At 45.1% G+C, this 14,985-nt stretch overlaps 1 protein-coding gene and 2 long non-coding RNA genes across 6 annotated transcripts in view; 2 read left to right on the forward strand and 1 right to left on the reverse strand.

The window, feature by feature from the left end:
* The window catches only part of LOC309384699, a 29,771-nt gene extending 18,087 nt beyond the window's left edge, over positions 1-11,684 (reverse strand). The window contains exons 1-2 of the long non-coding RNA XR_014174104.1: positions 11,033-11,684; positions 7,966-10,947 (exon numbers count right to left, since the gene is read on the reverse strand). This is a non-coding gene — a long non-coding RNA (uncharacterized lncRNA). The remainder of the gene's footprint in view (positions 1-7,965; positions 10,948-11,032) is intronic.
* The window catches only part of LOC309383025, a 904,876-nt gene that overhangs the window by 627,365 nt on the left and 262,526 nt on the right, over positions 1-14,985 (forward strand). The gene's annotated exons all lie outside the window — the stretch shown is intronic.
* The window catches only part of LRFN5 (leucine rich repeat and fibronectin type III domain containing 5), a 142,751-nt gene continuing 139,663 nt past the window's right edge, over positions 11,898-14,985 (forward strand). For 3 of the 4 annotated variants that reach the window (XM_081935106.1, XM_081935105.1, XM_081935101.1), the window contains exon 1: positions 11,908-12,605. The gene's annotated coding sequence lies outside the window, so the exon portion shown is untranslated. Of the gene's footprint in view, positions 12,606-14,985 lie in introns of all 4 variants that reach the window. The other variant, XM_081935102.1, reaches the window with a different exon arrangement.

Genomic DNA, 14,985 nt, shown 5'->3' on the forward strand with positions numbered 1-14,985 from the left:
ATTCTGCCCCAAATCATCCTGTGCTCTTAAAGCATTATTGCACCCCATCAAAATGCCAAATGCTGCTTTAGCGCCCGTGAAGACCAGCTGGTGATGGCACGCGTGCCCACAGCGAGGGCTCTGCTTGCCATAGGTTCGCCATCACAGTCATAGAAAATGGGGGGATCAGTAGCTATAATTTTGATGGCCATTACCTTTCTGTAGAATTGTTAAGAACGGTGCTTTAAATAACAGTTCCTTGGGAGGTACAATCTATATTTTATAAGCTACTGTGTGAGACAGGACAAGAGGAGCTATTGGCCCATGTTGCTTAGTCTTTTTCGGGACTGATGCAATTGGAAATACTAACTAGGTTGATACCGACATGCTATTTCAGAGCCAGGGGAAAATATAAAGATAACTCTCGACTTACAATCACAAATGGGACCAGAATTTCTGTTGCTAAGCAAGGCAATTGCTAAGTGAGTCGCAACCTGATTTTGCAACCTTTTTGCCATGGTTGTTCAGCGAATCACTGCAGTTGTTAAACAAATCTTCCCCCATCAACTTTGCTTATCAGAAGCCGAATGAGAAGTTCACAAATGTTGATCATAGGATTCATATTCTAATACAGAAGATTCTTAAAATGAATATAAAGAGAAAACCAGAAACTTTTCTTTTGGGTTTAATGCAGGGGTGTCCAAACTTGAGAACTTTAAGACTTGTGGACTTCAACTCCCAGAATTCCCCAGCCAGCCATGCTGGCTAGGGAATTCTGGGAATTGAAGTCCACAAGTCTTAAAGTTCTCAAGTTTGGACACCCCTGGTTTAATGGAAAAAGACTTGGAAAAAAAAAGTTTGGAACTTTGATGTTATGTAAGTTGACAACAGCAAAATTACTTTATGCACAAAAATTGAAGGACACTTCAATCCCCACAATGGACAAATAGCTGCAAAGTTGGAGTTAGCAGAGATGGTAAAATCGACAGCTTTGATAAAAAGAACAAAACATAAACATATGTTTATGTAACATATGTTTATGTAAACATAAAACATTTGTTTCTACTTGGAAACCTCTTCTGGACTTTGTGCTTGAGGTGGAAAAAAATGAAACTTTGATTTTGGGGTTTACTGATTAGATAGGTTTGTTGTTATAGAAATGGCTAATATATACTACTATGCAGAAGTAAAATGTTGAGGTTGGATATTACTATCTTATTAACCAAAGAGTGTCAGAAGTCAATGCCTTTTCTTTCTTTTTCCTTTTTTTTCTGTACACTTCCCTTCCCCTTCCCCTCCCTTATTTTTCCTATTTATTTTTGTACTTTTTGTATTTTACATTACAAACAAATAAAAAAGAAGACAAATGGGGAGCATGTGATCCTGGGACTCTGCAACCATTGTAAATATATGCCGGTTACCGAACACAAATAACAAATGTTTATCACATGACTGTGGGGATGCTATAATGATCATAACTGCAAGGACTGGTTCATAAGTCATTTTTTTTGTGCCATTGTAATTTAGACCAGTCACTAAATGAATGATTATAAGTCAAGGTCTACCTACGCTCCCTGTTCCCAAATAGTCTGAGTTAAATCCACTTAGTCAATTTCACTTACAATAATTGTTCACTTACAATAATATTTATTTATTTTATACCTTATGATTCTTGATGAATGTATCATGTCTTTTTATGTACACTGAGAGCATATGCAAATTCCTTGTGTGGCCAATCACACTTGGCCAATGATGAATTCTATTCTATTCTATTCTATTCTATTCTATTCTATTCTATTCTATTCTATTCTATTCTATTCTATTCTTCTTTATTTAGTTTGTCAAACATGTATGAGACAACAGGTGTAAGTATAAACGTGGACATGAGCACATGAAATGTGTACAAATAAATGGGGACAGTAGCACAGAGATGGTAGGCATGCTGGTGTGCTTATTCGTGCCCCTTAAAGACCTCTTAGGAATGGGGTGAGGTCTACAGTAGACAGTTTAAGGATGAAGCTATGGGGGTTTGAGGAAGTAACAATGGAGTCAGGTAAGTCCCAGTAAAGGGGTTACTGGTATTCACCAGAGCTTGTGCTGAAATTGGGCTCTTTAATTAAGAGATTTTCCAAATTAGTAATGGATTTGGGTATTACTTAACTGCTAGGTAGGGAAGAGTATAAAAATTCCCATGGGAGATTCATTCCCCAGCCACTAGCATATTATAAAGCATAGCTCTATCCTGTACAGGTAGTCCTTAACTTATTATCACAATTGAGTCCAAAATTTCTTTGCTAAGTGAGACAGTTGTTAAGTGAATTTTTATCCATTTTATGACTTTTGTTGCCACAGTTGTAAAGTGAACCACAGCAGTCGTTAAGTTAGTAACACGGTTGTTAATCTGACTTCCCCATTGACTTTGCTTATCAGAAGGTCACAAAAGGTGATCCCATGCCCTTGGGACACTGCAACTGTCACAAATGGGTATGCTGCAAGGGTCATAAGTGTGAAAAATGGTCATGTCACTTTTTTTTTCAGTGCCGTTTTAACTTCGAATGGTCAATAAATGAACTGTTGTAAATCAAGGACTACTTGTACTCACAAATTAACAAGTCTTCTTTGTGGCATAGAATTTAAGAGTACATACACCACCCTATCCTAGCTGATGTCTTCCAAATATGTTGGGTCTACATTTGCCCACAAAGAAGCTAGTGGGAGTCCAGAGTTGTAATGCACAATGGTTTCTACAGATTGATTTGCTTGAGAATACGCTTGTCAAACCTGACTCGACTCCATAGCTGCTTTCACTCGCAGTTTTGCCAAAGTGACAGGAGGAGGGTGGTGAATTTCTAAGGGGGGGAAGACTATGGAATGCAAGAGAACCTTCTGTTGCCCGACAAATGTTATCTACCAAGGTCAAGTTATGGAGAATGTTCGACTAGCGCAGACAGTTTTTCCCAAAGCAAAAGAACTGAACTCAGTTGGTGAACTATGAGCTGTGGGTGGCCCAGAGGGGAAAAAGGGAGTTTCCTGATGTGGCTTTCCACAGGAAAACCTCAGAACTGGCTTTGCTTCTGCTGTGCCTAGATGGATCTTTCAATAAAGCTGCACTCTTGGTCAATCTAAAGAGCTGGGAGTTTCTTCTGTTGAAAGTGCCAAATGGGACGGTTGACAACTCTGCTAACAAATCAAAGACAGGAAGAAGATTACTTTCCTATCACTGCACAGGTCATTTTCAGACAACCAGCTTTTCTATTTGCCAACCTTTCTTAATCAAGTTGAAAACACATATAGGATTGATCTGGACTGGCTTAACTTTTTCAGGTCTATTTGAATGTTATTATAAGCACGTTTAGGTTTATCTGTCTGCCAGTCTACAATGCTTGCAAGGAACTACCAGTCAATCAGTATAAGCCCTTTCTAGTTAACAGCTGAGCATAGATAAATGTTAAGCACTCAAGTCTTGCTTAACTGGCCTGTAACTGAATGTCTCAACCTGCTGTCTTTGGTCCATTCCTAAGTACATGTTTCTTTCCCTTTTCACAAAACTGGAATTGCTAGCATTTGTGCACATTTCTGCTTTTCCAATGACTTGGTTCAAAAATCCCCTAGACTGGCAGCTTTCCATTGTTTTCGACTGCAAGCCATGGATTATGATCTCATGTAAGCAAGGAGAGATTTTTGTCTGCTCGAAAAAGAAAGTGCTTCTTCAATTAGTTCATATTAGCTTTCAATGTGCAATTGTAAACCACCTCATCTGGATTTTAATTACCCATCTAAGTGAATACTATTCACTGTTTTTGCCTCTCCAGAGGCTCACAGCATTTGGGACATTCAGGTAAAAGAGAAATCCTGCCTGCTCAATCCCTCCACCCCATTTCATTTCTGTGACCTTGCAAACAACGGTTTTTCATTCACTATTATAAAATCTGTAGAGATTCTCAGTCATCCAGGTCATGGTTGTCCCAAAGGTGCTTTTTTTCAGGAGGTGACTGGACTTTCTTGTGTGTTTTTTTTTTTTGAAGACATTTCGCTTCTCATCCAAGAAGCTTCTTCAGCTCTGACTGGGTGGTGGGGAATGCGAGGATTTATACTCCTTGCAGGCAGCTGGTCATTTGCATCCTTTTAGAGGGTCGTTGATGCACTTGGAGGTTTATCTATGTCCTCAGGGTTACCTGAGTGGTGCTCCTGGTTCCTATAGTCTGTAATTTTTTCCTCTGAAAATCCATTCCTATTCCCACACCATTCAAAGGGAGCTCATCCCAAATTGTATAGCTAAAAGTCAGTAGAGATTCTCAGTCATCCAGGTCATAGTTGACCCAAAAGTGCTTTTTCAGGAGGCAACTGGACCTTGTTTTTTCTTTGAAAAACTCTTTCATTTTTTCTTTCTTTCTTCTTTCTTTCTTTTTCTGTCTTTCTTGTTTTTTCATTCACTATTATATTTATCTCTTGTTTTGGCTTGCTGAGGTTAGGATAATACTCTCTTTTCCATTTTTTCCTATACAATTACTCTGTGAAGTATGTTGGACTAAAGATAAACTACTTTGAAATCAGTGAAGTTGTATGGCTGAGAGTGTCCAATCTAGTAATCCACCATCCTAGTCTACCATCCTAACCTGGCTCTGTGTGATGCTGGTTATTTTCACATGTTCCCTGATGACTGAAGATCAGACTACTTCTGAAAGGTAACCTAAGCCATCAACAGTTACGGCCATAAATAGATGGTCAACATATAAATTTAATAAATGCATTAAATTTATATTTAATTAATAAAAAGAAATGGAAGGCTAATTTCCCAGACATTTCATAGAGTAGCTAGTGATTTTTCTAAACTACAGGCTTTGTAGAGAACCAGATTCAAAGGAGAAAATGTGATCCAGAGAGTGCATGCAGCAGCCTTTAGGAACTCCTTAAAGCAGCTGCAACTTTTCCTGAGCTCAAGCAATTGTCCTCTGCATTGATGCACAGTCTCAGCAAAAGCTATGTTAGGTTTCATCTCTTTCTAACAATGTCTCTGCCAATGCAAACTCAGGAATGCATTTTGTAATTTGAATCCAGATCTCTGCACAATCCTAATACACTGTTCAAAGAGCTTCAGCCCTTACAAAGATCCTATAAAGTAGAAGACGACTACATTCACAGCAGAGCAATATGATTCTCACGATATCAGAGGAAGTCAAAATGAAATGAATTTAGGTGATGGCTCAGTTCAAACAGGCCATTTGCTGCACCATATTTGTCCAACATCTGGCTGTTACACAATTTTGCTTGTGAATAAAAGTCCCTGATACATTGGCATTCTGTTTGACGATCAACTCTTGTGTATGTGGCTTCAGTCTTATCTGCAATTTATGTGGGCCCTGTCTAAGAGTCTTCTGCCAAGTGTGGAGCATTAGGAGACCACTGATTTATTGCTCAGCTCAGTTCAGGAAACTCAATACACTACATCAGTGTAGTTCAATTCTTCCCAGGCAGAATTTTGGGAGTTGAAGTCCACACATTTTGAAGTTGTCAAGATTGATGAACACTACAATATAGGTCATATTTCCCCCCTTTCTCATCTTTTCATATAGATACGTACACACACACACACACACACACACACACACACATATATTCGTAGATTTTCACGGAGGTAGGTATTGTATTCAGGTCTTTTCCTGTGTAAGATTGAGATTGTCTTGGCAATGTTTCAGCGAGGTCTCACTCGCCATCTTCAGGCTGGGTTTTGGCCTTAAAGCAAGCTTGGAGCTGCCGCCTTTCTATAAATCTTGGTGTGTGTGTGTGTGGAGTGCTGGCTTTGTTTCAGTAAGTGGAATTATTGGTTGTGTGGTTGTATCATGATTGGTAGATTGGTGCTGATTGGTGCTGGCTGTGTGTACATTGTTGTTTCGTGTTGTAACGGTCCGGGTGGTGGGTGGGGCTCGTTTGTTTACCAGGGCCGGTTTCCAGATGTCTGGTAGGTGGGAGGTATCGTCACGTTTATTCATGTTGTGGGGGTGTTTCTCTATTTCGATAGCTTCCATAATTATTCTCTTGTTGAAGTGTTCAGTTTTGGAGATTAATTTGGTTCCTTCAAAATCAATTTCATGTCCTGTAGTTTTAAGGTGCTGGAAAAGCGAGGAAGTTTTTTCTTTTTTCTTACTGCATTCTTGTGTTCTGCGATGCGTGCATTTATTCTCCTGTTCGTTTGTCCTATGTATGTTGCAGGGCAGATTTTGCATGGTATTTCGTAGACTCCTTGGTTTCCTAGCTGGATTTTGTCTTTGGGTTTTCTTAAGATGTTGGCTATTTTTTGGTTAGTGTTGAAAACTGTTTTGATATTATGTTTATGGAGAATTTTGCTGATTTTTTCTGTGGTGCCTTTGATGTAAGGGAGGAGTGCGATGCCATTGTCCTGTTCTATGTCTCGGTTTTTGGAGGGAGTCTCCCTTTGGATTAGGTTGATAATTGTTTTTCTTTAGAATCTGTTGGAGATTAATATGTTTGTGAGTGTGTGTAATTCAGTTTTCAGGTGGTCTTTGTCAGCTAGGTGTTTGGTTCTGGAGATGAGGGTCTTGGCTACAGAGTTGATCTGTGCAGGGTGGTGATGGGGTGTGTGTTTTTTTCCGGTAGATGGTGTGTCCTAGGGAGCCATTGGGTTTTTTGTAGATTAGGACATCCAGAAAGGGAAGTTGTTTGTTTCTATTTCCATGATGAATTCCATGGTCAACAGCCTACATCCCAAAATACAATTCACCATGGAGACACAGAACAGGACAATGGCATCATCCTCCTCCCTTACAACAGGAGAATAAATGCATGCATCGCAGAACACAAGAATGCAGTAAGAAAAAAAGAAAAAAAAAACTTCCTCCCTTTTCCAGCACCTTAGGACATGAAATAAAGTTTGAAGGAACCAGGTTAATCACCAAAACTGAACACTTCAACAAGAGAATAATTATGGAAGCTATAGAAATAGAGAATCACCCCCACAACATGAATAAACGTGATGATACCTCCCACCTACCGGACATCTGGAAACCAGTCCTAATCAACAAATGAGCCCCACCCACCATCCAGGTCTTTACAACACGAAACAACAATGTACACACAGCCAGCACCAATCTACTAATCATGATAGAACCACACAACCAATCATTCCACTTACTGAAACAAAGCTAGCACTCTACAGGCCCCACCAAGATTTATAGAAAGACGGCAGCTCTGACCATGCTTTAAGCCCAAAACCCAGCCTGAAGATGGCGAGTGAGACCTTGCTGAAATGTTGTCAAGACAATCACAGGTACAGGTATGCAGGTTTTGGTGTATTCGGGTCTTTTCCTGTGTAAGATTGAGAGTATCTTTGCAATGTTTCGACAAGGTCCCAGTCGTCATCCTCAGGCTGGTGTCTTCGGCGTCATGCTGATTCATATTCTTTCTCTCTCTCTCTCTCTCTCTCTCTCTCTCTCTCTCTCTCTCTCTCTCACACACACACACACACACACACACACTTCTATTAATGTCTCCTTAGAACTCCGTAAACCTATCAAAAGTATTTAGGTAAGAATAAAAAGAGATACAAAAGTGATACCACTGTGGGAGTTTATTGCACAGGCGGGCAAAAGACACAGATGAGGTTTTCTTGACTCACATGACCAGAACTTGAAAGAGACATACAATAGTGATAATGGGGAATTTCAATTACCTTGATATCAGCTAGAAATCTTGAGACAGAGTGCAAATAAATCTTGTCTGTTCTTACTGACAACTTCATTTGTAGGAAGGTGGAAGAGAGGACTAGGGGATCTGCTAGCCTGGACCTAATCATGAAGAGGAATTGACTGAAGAAATGAGGGTGACTGGCACCTCGGGGGAAAGTGATGGCGACTATTTATTTATATTAATTTAGAGGTTTCATTTGGCTGTCCAACTCATAGAGCATGCCTCTGGGTGGTGTTCCAGAAATCATCAAACCCCAAAAAGCAAATACCAATAAAAACTCACCCAACATTATCCTCACAGGTGTAATATCCAGAGGAGGAGCAATTGAGAAGAGTAGATCCTGAAGAATTCAAACAGAGGGTAGAGTAGACTTGGCTCCATTAGTTTCAAATCCTGAAGCAGAAAAACATTCCTGAAGGATGGAAAATCCTATGAAAGGAGATACTGAAGGCAGAGTTACCAACAAACCATACACAAAAGGAAATTGAAATTTCAGAAAAGGACAGTGTGAATTTGTAAGATCTAAAGGCAGAGTAGATACATATATATCAGGGGCTGCCCCAAAGAAGAGGAAGTCAAGCTATTCTCTAAAGCACCTGAGGGTAGGACAAGCAGCAATAGGCCAAAATTAATCAAGGAGAGAAGCAACCTAGAACTAAGGAGAAATTTCCTAACACCGAGGACAATTAATCAGTGGAACAGCTTGGCTCAGAAGTTGTGAATGCTCAACACTGGAGGTTTTTAAGAAGATGTTGGATAACCATGTCTGAAGTGGTGTAGGGTTTCCTGCCTAAGCAGGAGATTGGACTAGAAGACCTCCAAAGTCCCTTTCAACTCTGTTATTCTATTCTATTCTATTCTATTCACACATACACATATATTATTGGTGTGCACTAACAAAAGCATTAGACTCCAGATCATAGGAATGCTAATTATTCCACTTTACTCTGCCCTTGTCAGAATCAATTAGAAATATTGTCCATTTCTGACAAACAATGTTAAAAATGTACACAGACAAATTACAGCAAATTCAAAGAAGAGCCACTAAGATGGGAGAGAGTCTGGAGACCAAGCCTCAGGAGGACCAACTAAAGAGTCAGCTATGTATAACCTATTGAAGGGAGAACCGATGGGAGATATGTCCCAAAGGCGCTTTTTCAAGAGGCAACTGGACTTTCTGGTTTTCTTTGAAGAGGTTTCACTTCTCATCCAAAAAGCTTCTTCAGCTCTGACTGGATGTAGTCAGAGCTGAGGAAGCTTCTTGGATGAGAACGAAATGTCTTCAAAGAAAAACCAGAAAGTCTAGTTGTCTCTTGAAAAAGCACCTTTGGGACAACCATGACCTGGATGACTGAGAATCCCCATAGACAGATAGGAGATAATGGTCGTGGTTCTTAAGACTTCAACACAGAAGGAGGAATAGATTTAATTCTTTATTGCACCAAAGTGAAGAAACAGTGGATTAAAACTAAAAGCTGGACATGAGGACTGTTTGAGTTGTCCTCCAGTGCAATGACTTCACATGTTCTTCTCGCTATAAAGCTTCAAACAACAAAGGATGGTCATTTACCGGAGAAGCCATTATGAATTCTGTCCTGAGAAAAAGAATTGGACTAGGCGATCTCAAAGATCTCTTCTACTTCTTTTAACATTTTGATGTCTGATCCCTATGTGTAATCTTTTGGAGAGACAAGGCAGAGACCATAGTAGATTGGACATGACATTCTTTATGAAAGATCAGGAATTTTTGTTTCTTTTCTCTTGAATTAGGTTTCCCCCCCTCTGTATTTTAAATGACATTAAGCCAAGGTTATATTATTGTGCTCAGTGGTTAAGATGCTGAGTTTGTTGATCAGAAAGGTTGGAAGTTCAGTGGTTCGAATCCCTAGTGCTGTGTAACGGAGTGAGCTCCGGTTACTTGACCCAGTTCTGCCAACCTAGCAGTTCAAAAGCATGTAAAAATGTAAGTAGAAAAATAGGAACCAACTTTGGTAAGAAGGTAACAGCGTTCTGTGCGCCTTCAGCATTTAGTCATGCCAGCCACATGACCACGTAGACGTCTTCGCACAGTGCTGGCTCTTCGGCTTTGAAACAGAGATGAGCACTGCTCCCTAGAGTTGGAAATCACGAGCATATATGCACGAGGGAAACCTTTACCTTTGTTTTAAAACGACATTAAGCCAATGTTAGAGTTTATATTACTGTGTTATATATTGCTGTCAATTTTCAAAATTTGTTGTTAACGTGGAAAGTCTAATAAAAGGAACCGGGGATTTACTTAGCTTACTCCTGGCACAGGCCTGTGTTTCCAGTTCTCTGATTGTCCTCAGTGACCTGATTGTCTGAATCTGACAGTGTAATATTTATAGGCTTCTTTCTGACCATTGCAGAGCAAGGTAGAATTGTAATTCTACTGAGGCAGCCAAAACTCGTGTTTGCTTTTTTGCAGAGACATCAGGCTGACTCTTATTCAGTTTGGATCAACTCTACTTCCCAGAGATTACTCACATGACCAGCCGTGCCAACTAGACTATCATCTGCATTAGCAAAGCCAGCACAAAAATTACCCCAAATGTTGAATAAGAAGCTATTGATTCAATCGCAATGATGGCCTGTCCAGCCGGTGTGCGGGGATTTATAGTTCACGCTGGTGCCCTCTAATCAATCTCCAGCTCCTAAATGTTTCACAGCCATCAGCACAAAAAGATTTGACCTTGTGGAAGAGGGGCAGACTATCAGAAGAAAAGCTGCCAGCTTCTCTTGCTAAGAAGAGGATCGTTTTAATTTCTTGCAGAGAAACTGGCAGCCACTTCAAACCAGGTGGCTTAATCCACAAACTGGCCCCAAGAGAAGCTCACAATCCTGCCTTGTTGATTCTTCTCCCCCCTCTTCATTCTGTTTGCTTCTTCCGTTTTTGTTACAGCTATAATGAGGAATGCAACTGGCAAAGTGACCTTGGTGCTTTTATAGTGATTAAAGAGCCTTCAAAACATCTCAAGCTGGAAAAGGACCACAAGAATCCCTTCCCACAGGAATCCAATCTTCTATCAGGAGAATTTCACAAGTTAAGCAGAGAGCAGTATTACTCTTCAGGATAGGTAATGCTTTGTTATATCCTCATATGCAGCTGGAGGAGAGTAGCTAGGCCGCCACTGGAACTGTGCATGAATGGATTTTTCAGTTGAGACCCCAGGATCTTCACCTCCTTGCTGGGGTCTCCTGTCCATCAAACTAGAACTCCCATCTCCTTTCAGGCACGCAGAACTGCAAAACCAACAAAGGCACAGTCAAAAGAGTGCTATTGTGTCGTTTCTCTCCCCTCCCCGCCCTTTGCATATAAAGCTGCTACCTTTCTCTATCCCTAGTTGAAGAAACAACCGGTAAATTGCCGGCCGACCCCGACAGGCGACCCCAAAAGGAAGCTGCCGCCGGCGGCTTCACCGTCTTCACCGCACTTTCGCCTGCGGAAACTTCGACGTGCAGCTGTGCGCTTCCACCTGCCTGCCCGCCCCGCCCCCGGAAAATGCCGGGCGGCTTTGGGAAAGCTGTTCCCACGAGCTCGTGGGGGGCAGCAAGCTGATTCCGTCCCTCGGCTGAAGAAGAAGGGGAAACGATTCCAGGCCAAAGCAGCGTTGGGGGGCCTGACTCGCCAGCAGCAGCGTCCCAACAGAGATTGTTTCCCCCACCCCGTCCAACCCTCCCGACTAAGCAGGCGCGCTTTCCCGTCGCGAGTTCCCGTTCTGGAGCCCCAAACGTCAAGCGGCGGTCTCCTTCGAAGCAGCCTCAAAGCGGAGCCGGCAAGCGCGCAGGAATGCTTCGCCCTGCCTCTTCCCAGGCGGACGTGAGGCGCTGCCCCAGGCAAAGTTTCCCTGAAGCGGCCTGGCAGAGACGAAAGAGGAAAGTAGGAGCCGGCCGGTTAGTTGCCATCATCACCCTCCTCCTCCTTCTCTCCCCCTCCCCCACCGGCGTCATTGGTGTCCGGGCGCCGCTTCGGCGCGTCCAGCTAGGGCGCTTGTCGCCAAGTGGCGACGCGTCTCTCCGGCACGGGTGTTTTTATTTGAGGCCAGGCGGAGCGAGGGCCGGCCCAAGCGGGCGGGCGCTCCTCCGCCTGCCCGCCCCTCGATATCCCGCCCTTCCCCGGCGGGCGGCGCTGGACGCTTCCAGTCTCCGCCACTCGAGCGCGCTTCTGACTGCGGAGGAGTCGCCGCCGCCGCCGCCGCCGCGGGAAAGCTTCATGCGGCAGGGAGGCGAGCGGCTTTCGGTCAGGCGGCAGCGGCAACCTCCTTTTCCCGCTCTTGTATCAGCGGCAGCAGCGGCGCCGGGGATGGAGCTGGCTGCGGCGGGCTGCGAACCTCGGCCGAGGGGCGTCGGAGCAGCCCAGACACGGGCGAGGAGCGTCCGGGCGTTGCTGCGTTGCTGCCGCCGCTGCTGCCTCCGCCTTCGTTAAAGCGGCGCCTGGCCGAGGCTCCGACTCCATCGCTCCTCCTGTGCCGCTCGTGACGGCGATGTGAACGGCGGCAGCCAGGGGGGAGGTGGATGCGCTCGAACTCCGCGGCGGAGCTCCGATTGGCGGTCGGGGAGAGAGAGAGCGGGCGGCATCGTGCCCGTGTGGGAGCGCGGCGGGATTTGATGCAACGGGGCGAACGGAGGAACTACCGACGGGTGTGGGGCAAGGTCACGCCCGGCCAGATTCACTCCCCGCCGCCGCCGCCCCCCGAAGCTTTCCATGGGGCGGGCGACGCGGTTGGAGCGCTCGAACCGAGCCGGCCGCTTCGGGCCCGACCCGAACATTGCTGACCGGCGCCTCTTACCTCTAGGATGCGGCTGCTGCTGCTGCTAAGCGAAGCACTGGAGCAGGGACGTGGAAGGCGGCCGTGGGAGAAGGAGCTCCCCGGGCGGTCGGATTCCCCGGGAGGCAGCAGGTAAATGCCGGCCGGCGGCTCCGTTTTGCTTTCTGCATTGCAGCCCCCCAGCGCAGCTGCCGGCGGGAGGGCTGGGTTGGGCTGGGTGGGTCGGCGGAGCGGCGAGAGGTGCGGAAGGTTCTCCGGGGAAAGGATCTTCCAAGGTGGTGGCGTCTTTTTTGGGGGTGGGGGGGAGGCGCGATGGGAGCGGAGGTGAGAAACGAAGTGAGGCGGTTTCCCACTCCGTCCTCCCAAGAGGCGTCGGGGGGAGCTAGAGGCGCCCCCGGCCCCGCCAGGTGTGGCCGCTGCGTCTTAAGCGGTTTTTCCCTACCGGGCCGCCTGCAGGGAAGACGGGCGAGAAAGTGTTGTCGCCATCGCCGACATTCAGCCGCCTGCCCTGTTATTTCTTGGCCCGGTAAAAGAGGAGAAGGGAGCCTTTTTGTGGACAAGCCCCTCCCCGCGCCGTCTACATGGAGGTGGTGGGGGGCGTCAAGGTCCCGTTCCCCCCCCTCTTTAAATGGTTCTGGAGTTTTCTTGCTACTTCGGCTTTGGCAGGCTGGGGGAGCTCCAGGGCCGGCTTTGGAGAGGATGGCTGTGCCGGCGCTTTAGACGGGGAGTCCCCACGGAGGGCAAGCGCATAAAACCCGCTTTTCTTTCTTTCTTTTTTTTGTACCCGCGCTCTCCCTTCCTCTAGCACGCAAATTCGGGGGTCGAAGGCCTGTGGGTTCGCCTGTGTGTGTGGAATCGTTTTGCGAGGGGTCCGAGCTGCTTCTTGGGGTTTTGTCGGACGACCCCCTCCCCCCGGGTCACTTCGCCACCCCCTTTTCGTGGGGAACCCGCCTCGCTTCCCTCTTTTTCCCTGCGTACATTTTTCCCGCAGCCAGGATGGGGGTGTGGGTGTATAGAGCATCGCTTTTGGATGGCTGTCCCCTCGGCCCTTCCACTGTCATGGATTCGGTTAGCCGAGGCTCTCTCTCTCCCCCCCCCCCCCCATTGCCTTCGGAAAGCTTGCGGTGAGGGCGGCAGAAAGTTCTCCAGGGGCTGCGGAGGCGATCAATTTGGATGCATTCGCCAGGATGGATTTGAATGAAAGAAAGACCTGGCGGGGAAGACAAGGTGGAGTCCCAGGTGGGAGAGCAGGAAGAGATGTAGACTCCGATCCAGGCAGGACATCAGGAAGGCCAAGAGCCCAAATGGAGAGAGAAGGAATGGGGGTGGTTCTGAAAGGAGATGGGAAGGGTAAAATCTTTTTTATTTATCAAGCATGCCAAAGAAAACAAGTATAAGTACGAATATAACATGTAAACATACGTATAAGCAGGTATATGCATACGAAATGAGTACAAATAAATGGGGACCGTAGGACAGGGGCGGTAGGCATGCTGGTGTGCTTATGCACACCCCCTTACAGATCTCTTAGGATTGGGGGTGAGGTCCACGGTAGACAGTCTTAAGGTTGAAGTTTTGGGGGTTTGAGGATGTGACAACAGAGTCAAGTAGAGCATTCCAGGCGTTGACCACTCTGTTGCTGAAGTCATTATTTCCTGCAATCGAGTTTGGAGCGGTTTACTTTGATCTCTAAATTTTAAATTTAAATTTAAATCTGCTCTTTGGGCCCAGAGAAAGAAGAGGAAAGTCCAGTGGGAACTTTCAGTCCATTGGGGTGTTTGATCTTTCAGCTTGGCCCACCTTCGAACAATATTTTTACTGCAGCCCTGCATGCCCACCTGTGACCTGGGGCTTTATTAACTGCTTTTCTCCAGTTTTTTCATAATATTCTAGGCTATTCTTTAAGGTACTTTAGGATTTCCCTTGTTAGGGAGTATTTTTTTAAATTATCCACTCACTTGGATTCTGGGCCTTTGGTATGTGCAACTGGGAAATGAAAAGGGCAGACTAAGCTGGGTGGGCAAGAATGATTGTGGGGCTCTCCCCAGAGCTGAAGGCTGAGATGTGATCTGCTTCCTTTGGAGAGGGCTGCTTTAATAGGATTGAGATGTGGAAGGAAGCAGAGGGCAAGTTGGAGCTTCTTCCAAGCTAAGTGAAACATCTCTGGTTTTAATTGGTGCTACTGTTGGTTCTTTGTGACTTTGGACATTATGCTCTACTTTGAAAACAGCCTGCTCCATTCTAGCTCATCTTGGAGGGGAATGTGCACTGTTTGACCCTGTTTTCTTTCTGATGGTGGTCTCGATTCAGCTTGCCCTGTGTCAGGCACCTCCCTTTCTAAGACAGTGTATTTCATCCGTCCAGCAGATTCAGGTTTTCGCATGATTTTGCTAATGTAAATATAAAGGGGTAGCTTTGCTCAGACTGGGTAGATCAGGAAAGAGTTTGATTCAATGACAACCTCTGTCATAAACTGAATAACATTTATGTGAACCCTGGTTATGTTGCTTTT

The sequence above is a fragment of the Natrix helvetica genome (genome assembly GCF_964273705.1).
Source record: "Natrix helvetica genome assembly, chromosome: 1".
Lineage (NCBI taxonomy): Eukaryota > Metazoa > Chordata > Lepidosauria > Squamata > Natricidae > Natrix > Natrix helvetica.